The following is a 9,011-nucleotide window of genomic DNA, read 5'->3' on the forward strand; positions in this document are numbered from 1 at the left end:
TTTCCTTTCCCTGACGCTGCTTGCAGTGTACGGGCGGAGGTTATTTTGTTCAGTGGGTGGTGAGGAATAAATAAAATAAAAACTAGAGGCCACCACAATTAGGATTAATTAAAATAACACACAACCCGCTGATGACACTGCAAGTGGCAAATGTAATACTGCATGTTATTCAGCACTTACGGGACGTCCGGTGTCAAGGCTCTAAAGGCACAATCCTATGGACGTTCAAGCAGAAAAATGTCCGACAGAAACTCTCCCGAGCGCTACCACAAAATGGCAGCTGTAGGTGGGCATGGCTAGTCACAGAGGACTAGAGGCATTCATGGGGAATTACAATGGCATCAGCTAAAGGCTCCCACTTTGCTTTGAAGCAATCCCAACAGCCAGTAAAACTAGAATTAAATTAAAATTCAGAGGACCGGGATGTCTCTGTGTCAGGGATGGTTAAGGCACGGCCGTGGGGTGTTGTACATCTTAACTATCTCTGACACTGTGGATGCCAAGGAAGGTTTGCCAGGGCATTGTGCTACCTAACCCTGCCCTAGAGTTTCTTTTCAGTAGCCAGTGTGGTGTAGTGGCTAGAGTGTTGGACTCGGAGTCGGGAGGTCTGGGTTCTAGTCCCCACTCGGCCACGGAAACCCCACTGGGTGACTTTGGGCCAGTCACAGACTCTCAGCCCAACCCACCTCACAGGGTTGTTGTTGTGAGGATAAAGTGGAGAGGAGGAGGATTATGTACGCCGCCTTGAGTTCCTTGCAGGAAAAAAGCAGGATATAAATGCAATAATAAATAAATGCAATAAATAAATAAAGTAGGAAGGGTTCTAGAGACAATGCAATATATGTTTCCAGAGCAGCAAGACCTAAGGTTTATCCCGGGATATCCTGTGTGTCATTTACATGAACAGGGATGACCCCAGGACAATCCCGGGATAAACCTTAGGTCTAGCTAAGGCCTTAGTCTCAGCATCAGCAAAACAGAGCCCGCTTAAAGCTCGGAGGATGGCAACAAGGGACAGGGCCTTTTCGGTGGTGGCCCCCAGACTGTGGAATGATCTCCCTGATGAGGCTCGCCTGGCGCCAACGCTGCTATCTTTTCGGTGCCAGGTCAAGACTTTTCTCTTCTCCCAGGCATTTTAACAGCTTTTAACAACGTTACGTTTGTTTTTAATGGACCCCAGAACTGTTGTTTTTAAATGGATACTGTTGTTTTTATACTGTTTTTTACATTTTTGATGGTTTTTTAAATTTTGTATACTATTAATGTTTACCATTTTTAATTGTTGTAAACCGCCCAGAGAGCTTCGGCTGTGGGGCGGTATATAAATGTAATAAAATAAATAAATAAATAAATAAAACAAATTAACTCCGTAGAATGAACAGGATTGGTCCGTGGCAAAGAGGTTTTGCACAGACGTCTTGTGAGGCACCCAGAGCTGTTAGTGACGCAGGCGTTCCACCTTGCAGGTAACGCACATGTTACCTCCGTCATGTGGATGATCACATCTGCAACTCTGATTGGACAATTAGCAACGGTAGATACACCGAAAGCGAGGAAAGCCTTGGGATGCCGGCCGAAAGCGGCTGCAATATGGGGACGGCGGTTCAGTTTCCATCTGGAGGTATTTTAGATACAAAACACAATAATGTTGGAATCATAGAATGGCAATCTTTAAATTACATTCCAAAAAGATGCTCAGAGCATATATCATTGAATTATAAAGAGATTTGGCAGCTTTATTGATGATGTTGAATCTGGCTGACAGATGCATTTACAGCAGATAAGCATTCGAGATGGTGGCGTAATTGCTTATTAGTCTAGTCGCGAGGCAAAACAGCAGATTGAAATGAATAGGAGCGCTCGAGAACACAGAATTTTGCTGCCTTTGGTGGGTTCCCCCCCCCTTCAAGCTTACCATCTGCTAAGCATCTGGGATTCCCAAAAAATCAAGATCCACATCATGTACAGGTGGGAATTATGGAGGACGTGCAGGTCCAAAAAAGAAAGGTAGACAGACAGAAAGCAAAAAGACTTCAACCACAATTCAACATAGACTTTTCAGTGATTAACTTTGTATTGGATTGTGGCCTGTAATACAAAATATTTTCTGTAAGTCTATCAGATTAGTTGGCTTCTCTGGAAATTTTAGTTAATAATGCTTCATTATTAATTACTATATTAGTTATGCTGCCATCCTATCACCATTTACCTAGGAGTAAGCATAGAATCATAGAATAGCAGAGTTGGAAGGGGCCTACAAGGCCATCGAGTCCAACCCCCTGCTCAATGCAGGAATCCACCCTAAAGCATCCCTGACAGATGGTTGTCCAGCTGCCTCTTGAAGGCCTCCAGTGTGGGAGAGCCCACCACCTCCCTAGGTAACTGGTTCCATTGTCGTACTGCTCTAAAAGTCAGAAAGTTTTTCCTGATGTCCAGCTGGAATCTGGCTTCCTTTAACTTCAGCCCGTTATTCCATAACCTGCACTCTGGAATGATCAAGAAGAGATCCTGGCCCTCCTCTGTGTCACCACCTTTTAAGTATTTGAAGAGTGCTCTCATGTCTCCCCTCAATCTTCTTTTCTCCAGGCTAAACATGCCCAGTTCTTTCAGCCTCTCTTTATGGGGCTTTGTTTCCAGACCCCTGATCATCCTGGTTGCCCTCCTCTGAACACGCTCCAGCTTGTCTGCGTCCTTCTTGAATTGTGGAGCCCAGAACTGGACGCAATACTCTAGATGAGGCCTAACCAGGGCCGAATAGAGAGGAACCAGGACCTCACGCGATTTGGAAGCTATACTTCTATTAATGCAGCCCAAAATAGCATTTGCCTTTCTTGCAGCCATATCACATTGTTGGCTCATATTCAGCTTGTGATCTATGATCTATAACAATTTCAGTAAATCATCTCCCATGTGCTGGGAGAACCAGGAGAAATAGACGGCATCCTGGGCAAAGACTGAGCCTAGCAACTACTCTAAAGGCCGCCTATTACCATATGCAGCTTAGAATCATAGAATAGTAGAGTTGGAAGGGGTCTGTAAGGCCATCAAGTCCAACTCCCTGCTTAATGCAGGAATCCACCTTAAAGCATCCCTGACAGATGGTTGTCCAGCTGCCTCTTGAATGCCTCTAGTGTGGGACAGCCCAGAACCTCCCTAGGTAACTGGTTCCATTGTCGTACTGCTCTAACAGTCAGGAAGTTTTTCCTGATGTCCAGCTGGAATCTGACTTCCTATAACTGGAGCAGTCTGGGATTGGATTGCTATCTTAATCACACAGTAGATCAAACTACTGTGAAAGTCATGATGAATTACTTGACGGCAGCCAAGATGACAGTTGGCCATTATCAAGAGCAACCTTTTGATCCCTTGATTTTATTTATTGGTTTATTGATGGATTTGAAAGACTAAAAAGCTGCCTCCCAAGCTGATATACAGAAAGCACATAAACCACAGGCCATATCTACGCCAAGCAGGAGCTATGAAAGCGGTTTGAAAATGGTATGTAGAATGTGTCAATGGGCCCCAACAGTTGTCAGTCCACTTCAAGACCATTATAAGGAAGTCGTGTAGATCCTGCCACAGTGAAATAATAACAACAATAATAAAAAGTAAGGATGGAAATAAAAAAGCAACAGTAAAAATGAATTATTAGTCTGTTTCTGGTCAATGTCAGTTTCACAGGTACTCAATCTTCACTGGTACTCAGTCTTGCTCAATATGTGAGAATTGGACTGTTCTGTTCAGATTTCTAACATTCATTTTGTATGCAGTTTTGCCAAAGAATGGATTTTTGTACACACCCTTTCTCATATATATATATATTTCTGTGCAATTTCGTCTAATATATGCATTTCTTTAAGCACTTTTGGAATTTAGGGCAGCGTTACAAAATTTGGAGAAGTGTGTCATCTGAAGGATAAATGCATTCCATTCCATATGTTAGTCTGGGAAGTGCTAATTGGAAGTGTTCACTGAAATATGTGGACCAAATGAAATTCTGCCTCATCCTTAGTCAAAACCAGACTGTACCATATACACAGTGGTCCCAGTAGGATCTAACTCAATTATAGGCCAAGGTTCTGGGCTCCACAATTCAAGAAGGATGCAGACAAGCTGGAGCGTGTTCAGAGGAGGGCAACCAGGATGATCAGGGGTCTGGAAACAAAGCCCTATGAAGAGAGACTGAAAGAACTGGGCATGTTTAGCCTGGAGAAGAGAAGACTGAGGGGAGACATGATAGCAGTCTTCAAATACTTGAAAGGTTGTCACACAGAGGAGGGCCAGGACCTCTTCATGATCCTTGCAGAGTGCAGGACATGGAATAATGGGTTCAAGTGACAGGAAGCCAGATTCCAGCTGGACATCAGGAAAATCTTCCTGACTGTTAGAGCAGTACGACAATGGAATCAGTTACCTAGGGAGGTTGTGGCCTCTCCCACACTAGAGGCCTTCAAGAGGAAGCTGGACAACCGTCTGTCAGGGATGATTTAGAGTGGATTCCTGCATTAAGCAGGGGGTTGGACTCGATGGCCTTGTAGGCCCCTTCCAACTCTGCGATTCTATGATTCTATGATTCTATGCCTCTTCAATCGCCATCGTATTTACGCAGATGTCAATCCCTTTGAGTTTTGTGCATTGGATTGCACCGTTGGAGAGAATTGTAGCCGGATTCTTCCAGAAGTCATAGCCCTGCAACATGAAACAGTGGGATGAGCAGCAAATAACCAGATCCAAAGATATTTTAGCAAGTGGAAATGCGGCACGTTCTCTCCACTTCAGTGAATCGGCTCCTGTATTGTAGCTGCACGCTTTCTGAATTAGAAATCCCTTTCAGCGGCGCGTTTTCATTCCCAGCGTTGTCATCAACAGGGAGCTCTCACAAGAGGGCAGGGTAATTGCTACTAGAAAAGTTCAGCAACGTCTCCTGTTTGAAGATGGTTTGATTAGGGAACTGTACAAATTCAATTTCTCCCATCCCGATTCAATTCTAATCTAATCTAAAGAGAGAAAACTCCAGTGTAATAATGACAAAAAGGAAAGGACGGCGGAGGAGACCATTTAAATGCGGTGGGTGGGTGTGTTTCCCCGCCCGCCCCCCTCCGTTGCCAAAGAAGAGAAGAGAATATGCTGGGTTTGGATTTAAAGATAATGACGATCTCAGTCTCACAGGGCGTGCTGGAGGTTAGCGGCATGCATGGTTGGCTAAATAACTTCAGATCTTACTAAGCAACGGATTCATAGGAGTTTGGCGGGTGGAGGGGTGGGGGAAGAGAAAGCCTGAATCCAGCCAGAATTCCTTTTCCCAACCAGACGTTTGGCGGGATTTCAGCTACAATGGGCAAATCTGTCAGTTTCTGTTTCAGTCAGTGTCTCAGGGGGATTCCACACGTCGTACTGAGGGTGCTTCCATGCGCCCCCAGTGCGCCCCCAAAGCGATCGTGTAGCTTGCTTTTCGAAGAGACGAGGAAGAGGCGTCCTTGCCGCCGCCGCCGCCGCCACCCACCTTCCTCCTCGCCGGCCGGGTCGGAGAGCTCGGCGGACCCCGCCTTCTTCCGCCTTGCTCTCTCGTCTCTTCTCCAGGCAAGTTACATGATCGCTTTGGGGGCGCACTGGGAGCGCATGGGCGCATGTAGAATCCCCCTCACTTTACCAAATGAAAGTTTGTTTGGGGATCTTTCCGCATCAGTTAACAAATGAGGTCGAAACCAAAAAAAAAAAAAAAAAAAAGTGTCCGCGCCAAACTTAATATGCATGTTGATGTGTGTTTCTCCTATTATATGCATCATTTTATGCATTTCCCCCGGTGTGCACACTTTTTGCAAGTGTTCCCCCCACCACCCTAACACAGTTCATCGTTGTGTGTGCCTTCCCCCTAATGTACACATTTCCTGAACATACACACTTACATGCACATGTATTTTATATATTTATTCATTTATTTTTGAATTGAGTACTACATTGCAAATGTTCTGAAAAGTTTGTGCCAGAATTTGGCATGCCGGTGCATTCCAGTTTGTGTACAGGTTTGAGAGGCGCAAATAAGGTACATTCCTACCCCAGTCTGGACCAGATAAAATCTTACCCCAATGATGTCTACATTCTAAACCATGACAGGGGAGATTCCTTTTGCCTTCTTCTTCCTCGCTTTGGTTAGCAGAGGAAGAAGGTTTATTAGCTCAGCTGCAAGTCTTTAGGGTAAATTATAGTAGGAGGTGAGAATTATGAAGTTGTGCCGAAGGTTTCATAGAAAAAGTAGACCTTGGGATATTGGACAGATCCACAATGGAATCAAGATCTGGGGCCTTGCTAGACCTACCTAATATCCGGCCGGGAGTCGGGGCGACGGCGCGCTCCAACTAGCGCGCACCGTCGCCCTTTTCCACACGTCAACATGCGATGGGGCAAGGGGAAGCCCCGTCGTGTCCGCCATTTCCCCCCCTTAAAGGACCATGTGTGCAGGAGCACACCGCTGGGACGGTAAGTGCCCGCTCTTCTCCCTCCGCCCTGTCCCCGATGCCCGTGCCCATGCCCGCTCTTCTCCCCCTGCCCCCCATCCCCGATGCCCGTGCTTGTGCCTGCTCTTCTCCCTTGCCCACCGTCCCCGTTGCCCATGCCCGCTCTTCTCCCCCTGCCCCCGTCCCTGATGCCCATGCCCACTCTTCTCCCCCTGCCCCCTGCCCCCGTCCCCGATTCCTGTGCCCGCTCTTATCCCCCCACCCCCCATCCCGATGCCCGTGCCCATGCCCGCTCTTCTCCCCCCGCCCCCCGTCCCCGATGCCCGTGCCTGCTTTCCCCCCCCTCTCTCCTGCCTGGTCGGTCTTTCCCCCGGCCCCCATCTCCCCCCCCATGATTCCCCCCCGGCCCAATGGGCGCAGCGGTCCTATGGAGCGCTGTGCCCAGTCTGTGGCTTCTCCTGGCTACTCACGAGTAAGCAAGCAGCTGGGAAAAGCCACGGAAGTTGCTAGACTTGGAAAAACTGGGCTATAAGCAAATCCGCTTATGCCAGTTCAAGTGAGGTCTTAGCCCGGCCTGAGCCCGGAATCCCCTGTGCATCATCTAGATGCACAGGAGGGAGACTGGGCCTCACACCGGGCCTCGTCTAGCAATGGCCCTTGTGTGATGGCATTGGATGCTGCAAACTTGATGAAGCTAAGCAGGTCTAGGCCTGTTCAGTTTCTGGAAGGGTGACTACCAGGGAACCCCATGTACATTGATTCCTGCACTGAGTGGGGGGTTGGACTCAATGGCCTTGTTAGGCCCCTTCCAACTGTATGATTCTATGAAATCTATGAAATGATTTCAGATTTCTAGGAATCTGACCCACAGATACCGGAGCTGACTGGAGTTTCCTGAGTTCCATGCATTCTGCAGACTTGCAGACTATTTTTTTTTTTTACTTTCCAGAATTTTATGCAGGTGCAGTCATAAAAAACACATTAGGTAAAACAGTGGGGGGAAAAAAACCAGCCCAAAATATTTATTTATTTATGTATTACATATTTATACCGCCCAATAGCCGAAGCTCTCTGGGCGGTTCACAAAAATTAAAACCATAATAAAATAACCAACAGTTTAAAAACACAGATACAAAATACAGTATAAAAAGCACAACCAGAATAAAACCATGCAGCAAAAATTGATGTAAGATTGAAATACAGAATTAGAACAGTAAAAATTAAAGTTAAGTTAAAATTAAGTGTTAAAATACTGAGAGAATAAAGAGGTCTTCAGCTGGCGACGAAAGGAGTACAGTGTAGGCGCCAGGCGGGCCTCTCTGGGGAGCTCATTCCACAACCGGCGTGCCACAGCGGAGAAAGCCCTCCTCCTAGTAGCCACCTGCCTCACTTCCTTTGGCAGGGGCTCACGGAGAAGGACCCCTGTGGATGATGTTAAGGTCCGGGCAAGTACATATAGGAGGAGGCGTTCCTTCAAATACATATTTGCCCCATAGGCTCAAGAATGAAAATGGACATGGGATTTGCGCATCTGGGGAGGATTTGTGAATTTGCGCAAGTGCGAATTTGCGCAAATTCCAGAAACGGGGAAAAAGCGTCTGATCCTGTCAGTGAGTGGACGATGGAACCAAAGGCACGTGACCATCAATGAATCACAGGTGGAAGAGGTTTGATAAAATCTGTACATCCCTACAAGTTAAGGTGTTTGAAGGAACCAGCAAAGATGGCAATTTGTAGGGGTGTGTGTTGAGGGTTGCAGTTGGGCACCAATCCTTAGTATCTGTACTGGTGCATTGAGTGCATAGGGTGGCCACTTGATCATCAATCCCCAAAGGTGGACACAGGTTTGCATAGAGTATAAATATGCGAATTTAGACATGCAGATTTGTCGGTAATGACTTTTATTTAAATAGAACAATAATTGTATAGCTCACAATTATTATTGGGTGGTTACCAGGTGAGCTGTTTCCCTGCTGCCCAGTCTTCTGCCCAGGTGATGCTACCTGCAGATGGGCACTTCCAAAGTCCCTTTGTTCTCCCTTCTTAGAGTCCTTGATCTTCAAACTAGACCGGGACTGGACAACCCTTAAAATAGGGGGCCTTCAAAGAGAGGACTGCGCTTTGTAAAGCAGGACACCTAGCCACCCTATATAAGCATGTCCCTGTTATCACTGATGACATGTTGGTTCCTTATCATTTTTGGATCATCTCTGAGAACCTTCTTTGAACAATGATTGCACTCATGCTTAGATCAGAAGTCTGGGCTCATTTAGGAGATCTTCTGGTAGGCCTCCCCAAAACCCACATTCAAATCATTCCACATCAAATTAACCATCTTCAATTTGAATCTTCAGGGGAAGGCCTTCTCTCGGTCCCACCACCTTCACAGGCATGCCTGGTGGGAACGCAGGAGAGGGCCTTCTCGGTGGCTGCTCCAGTGCTCTGGAACCCTCTTCCAGACTGCCTCCCCCTTTGATGTGCTTTCAGAGGCAGGAAAATAAAATTTGCTCTAGCAGGCGTTTGGCGAATAATCCGGACCTCTGTCTATGGCTAGGA

General features: G+C 46.7%; 1 protein-coding gene across 1 annotated transcript in view; it reads left to right on the forward strand.

Moving 5' to 3' along the window:
• The window catches only part of CDK5RAP2 (CDK5 regulatory subunit associated protein 2), a 189,705-nt gene extending 181,692 nt beyond the window's left edge, over positions 1-8,013 (forward strand). The window contains exon 34 of the mRNA XM_063144884.1: positions 7,952-8,013. The gene's annotated coding sequence lies outside the window, so the exon portion shown is untranslated. The remainder of the gene's footprint in view (positions 1-7,951) is intronic.
• The last annotated feature ends 998 nt before the right edge of the window (positions 8,014-9,011 follow it).

The sequence above is a fragment of the Elgaria multicarinata genome, chromosome 19 (genome assembly GCF_023053635.1).
Source record: "Elgaria multicarinata webbii isolate HBS135686 ecotype San Diego chromosome 19, rElgMul1.1.pri, whole genome shotgun sequence".
NCBI lineage: Eukaryota > Metazoa > Chordata > Lepidosauria > Squamata > Anguidae > Elgaria > Elgaria multicarinata.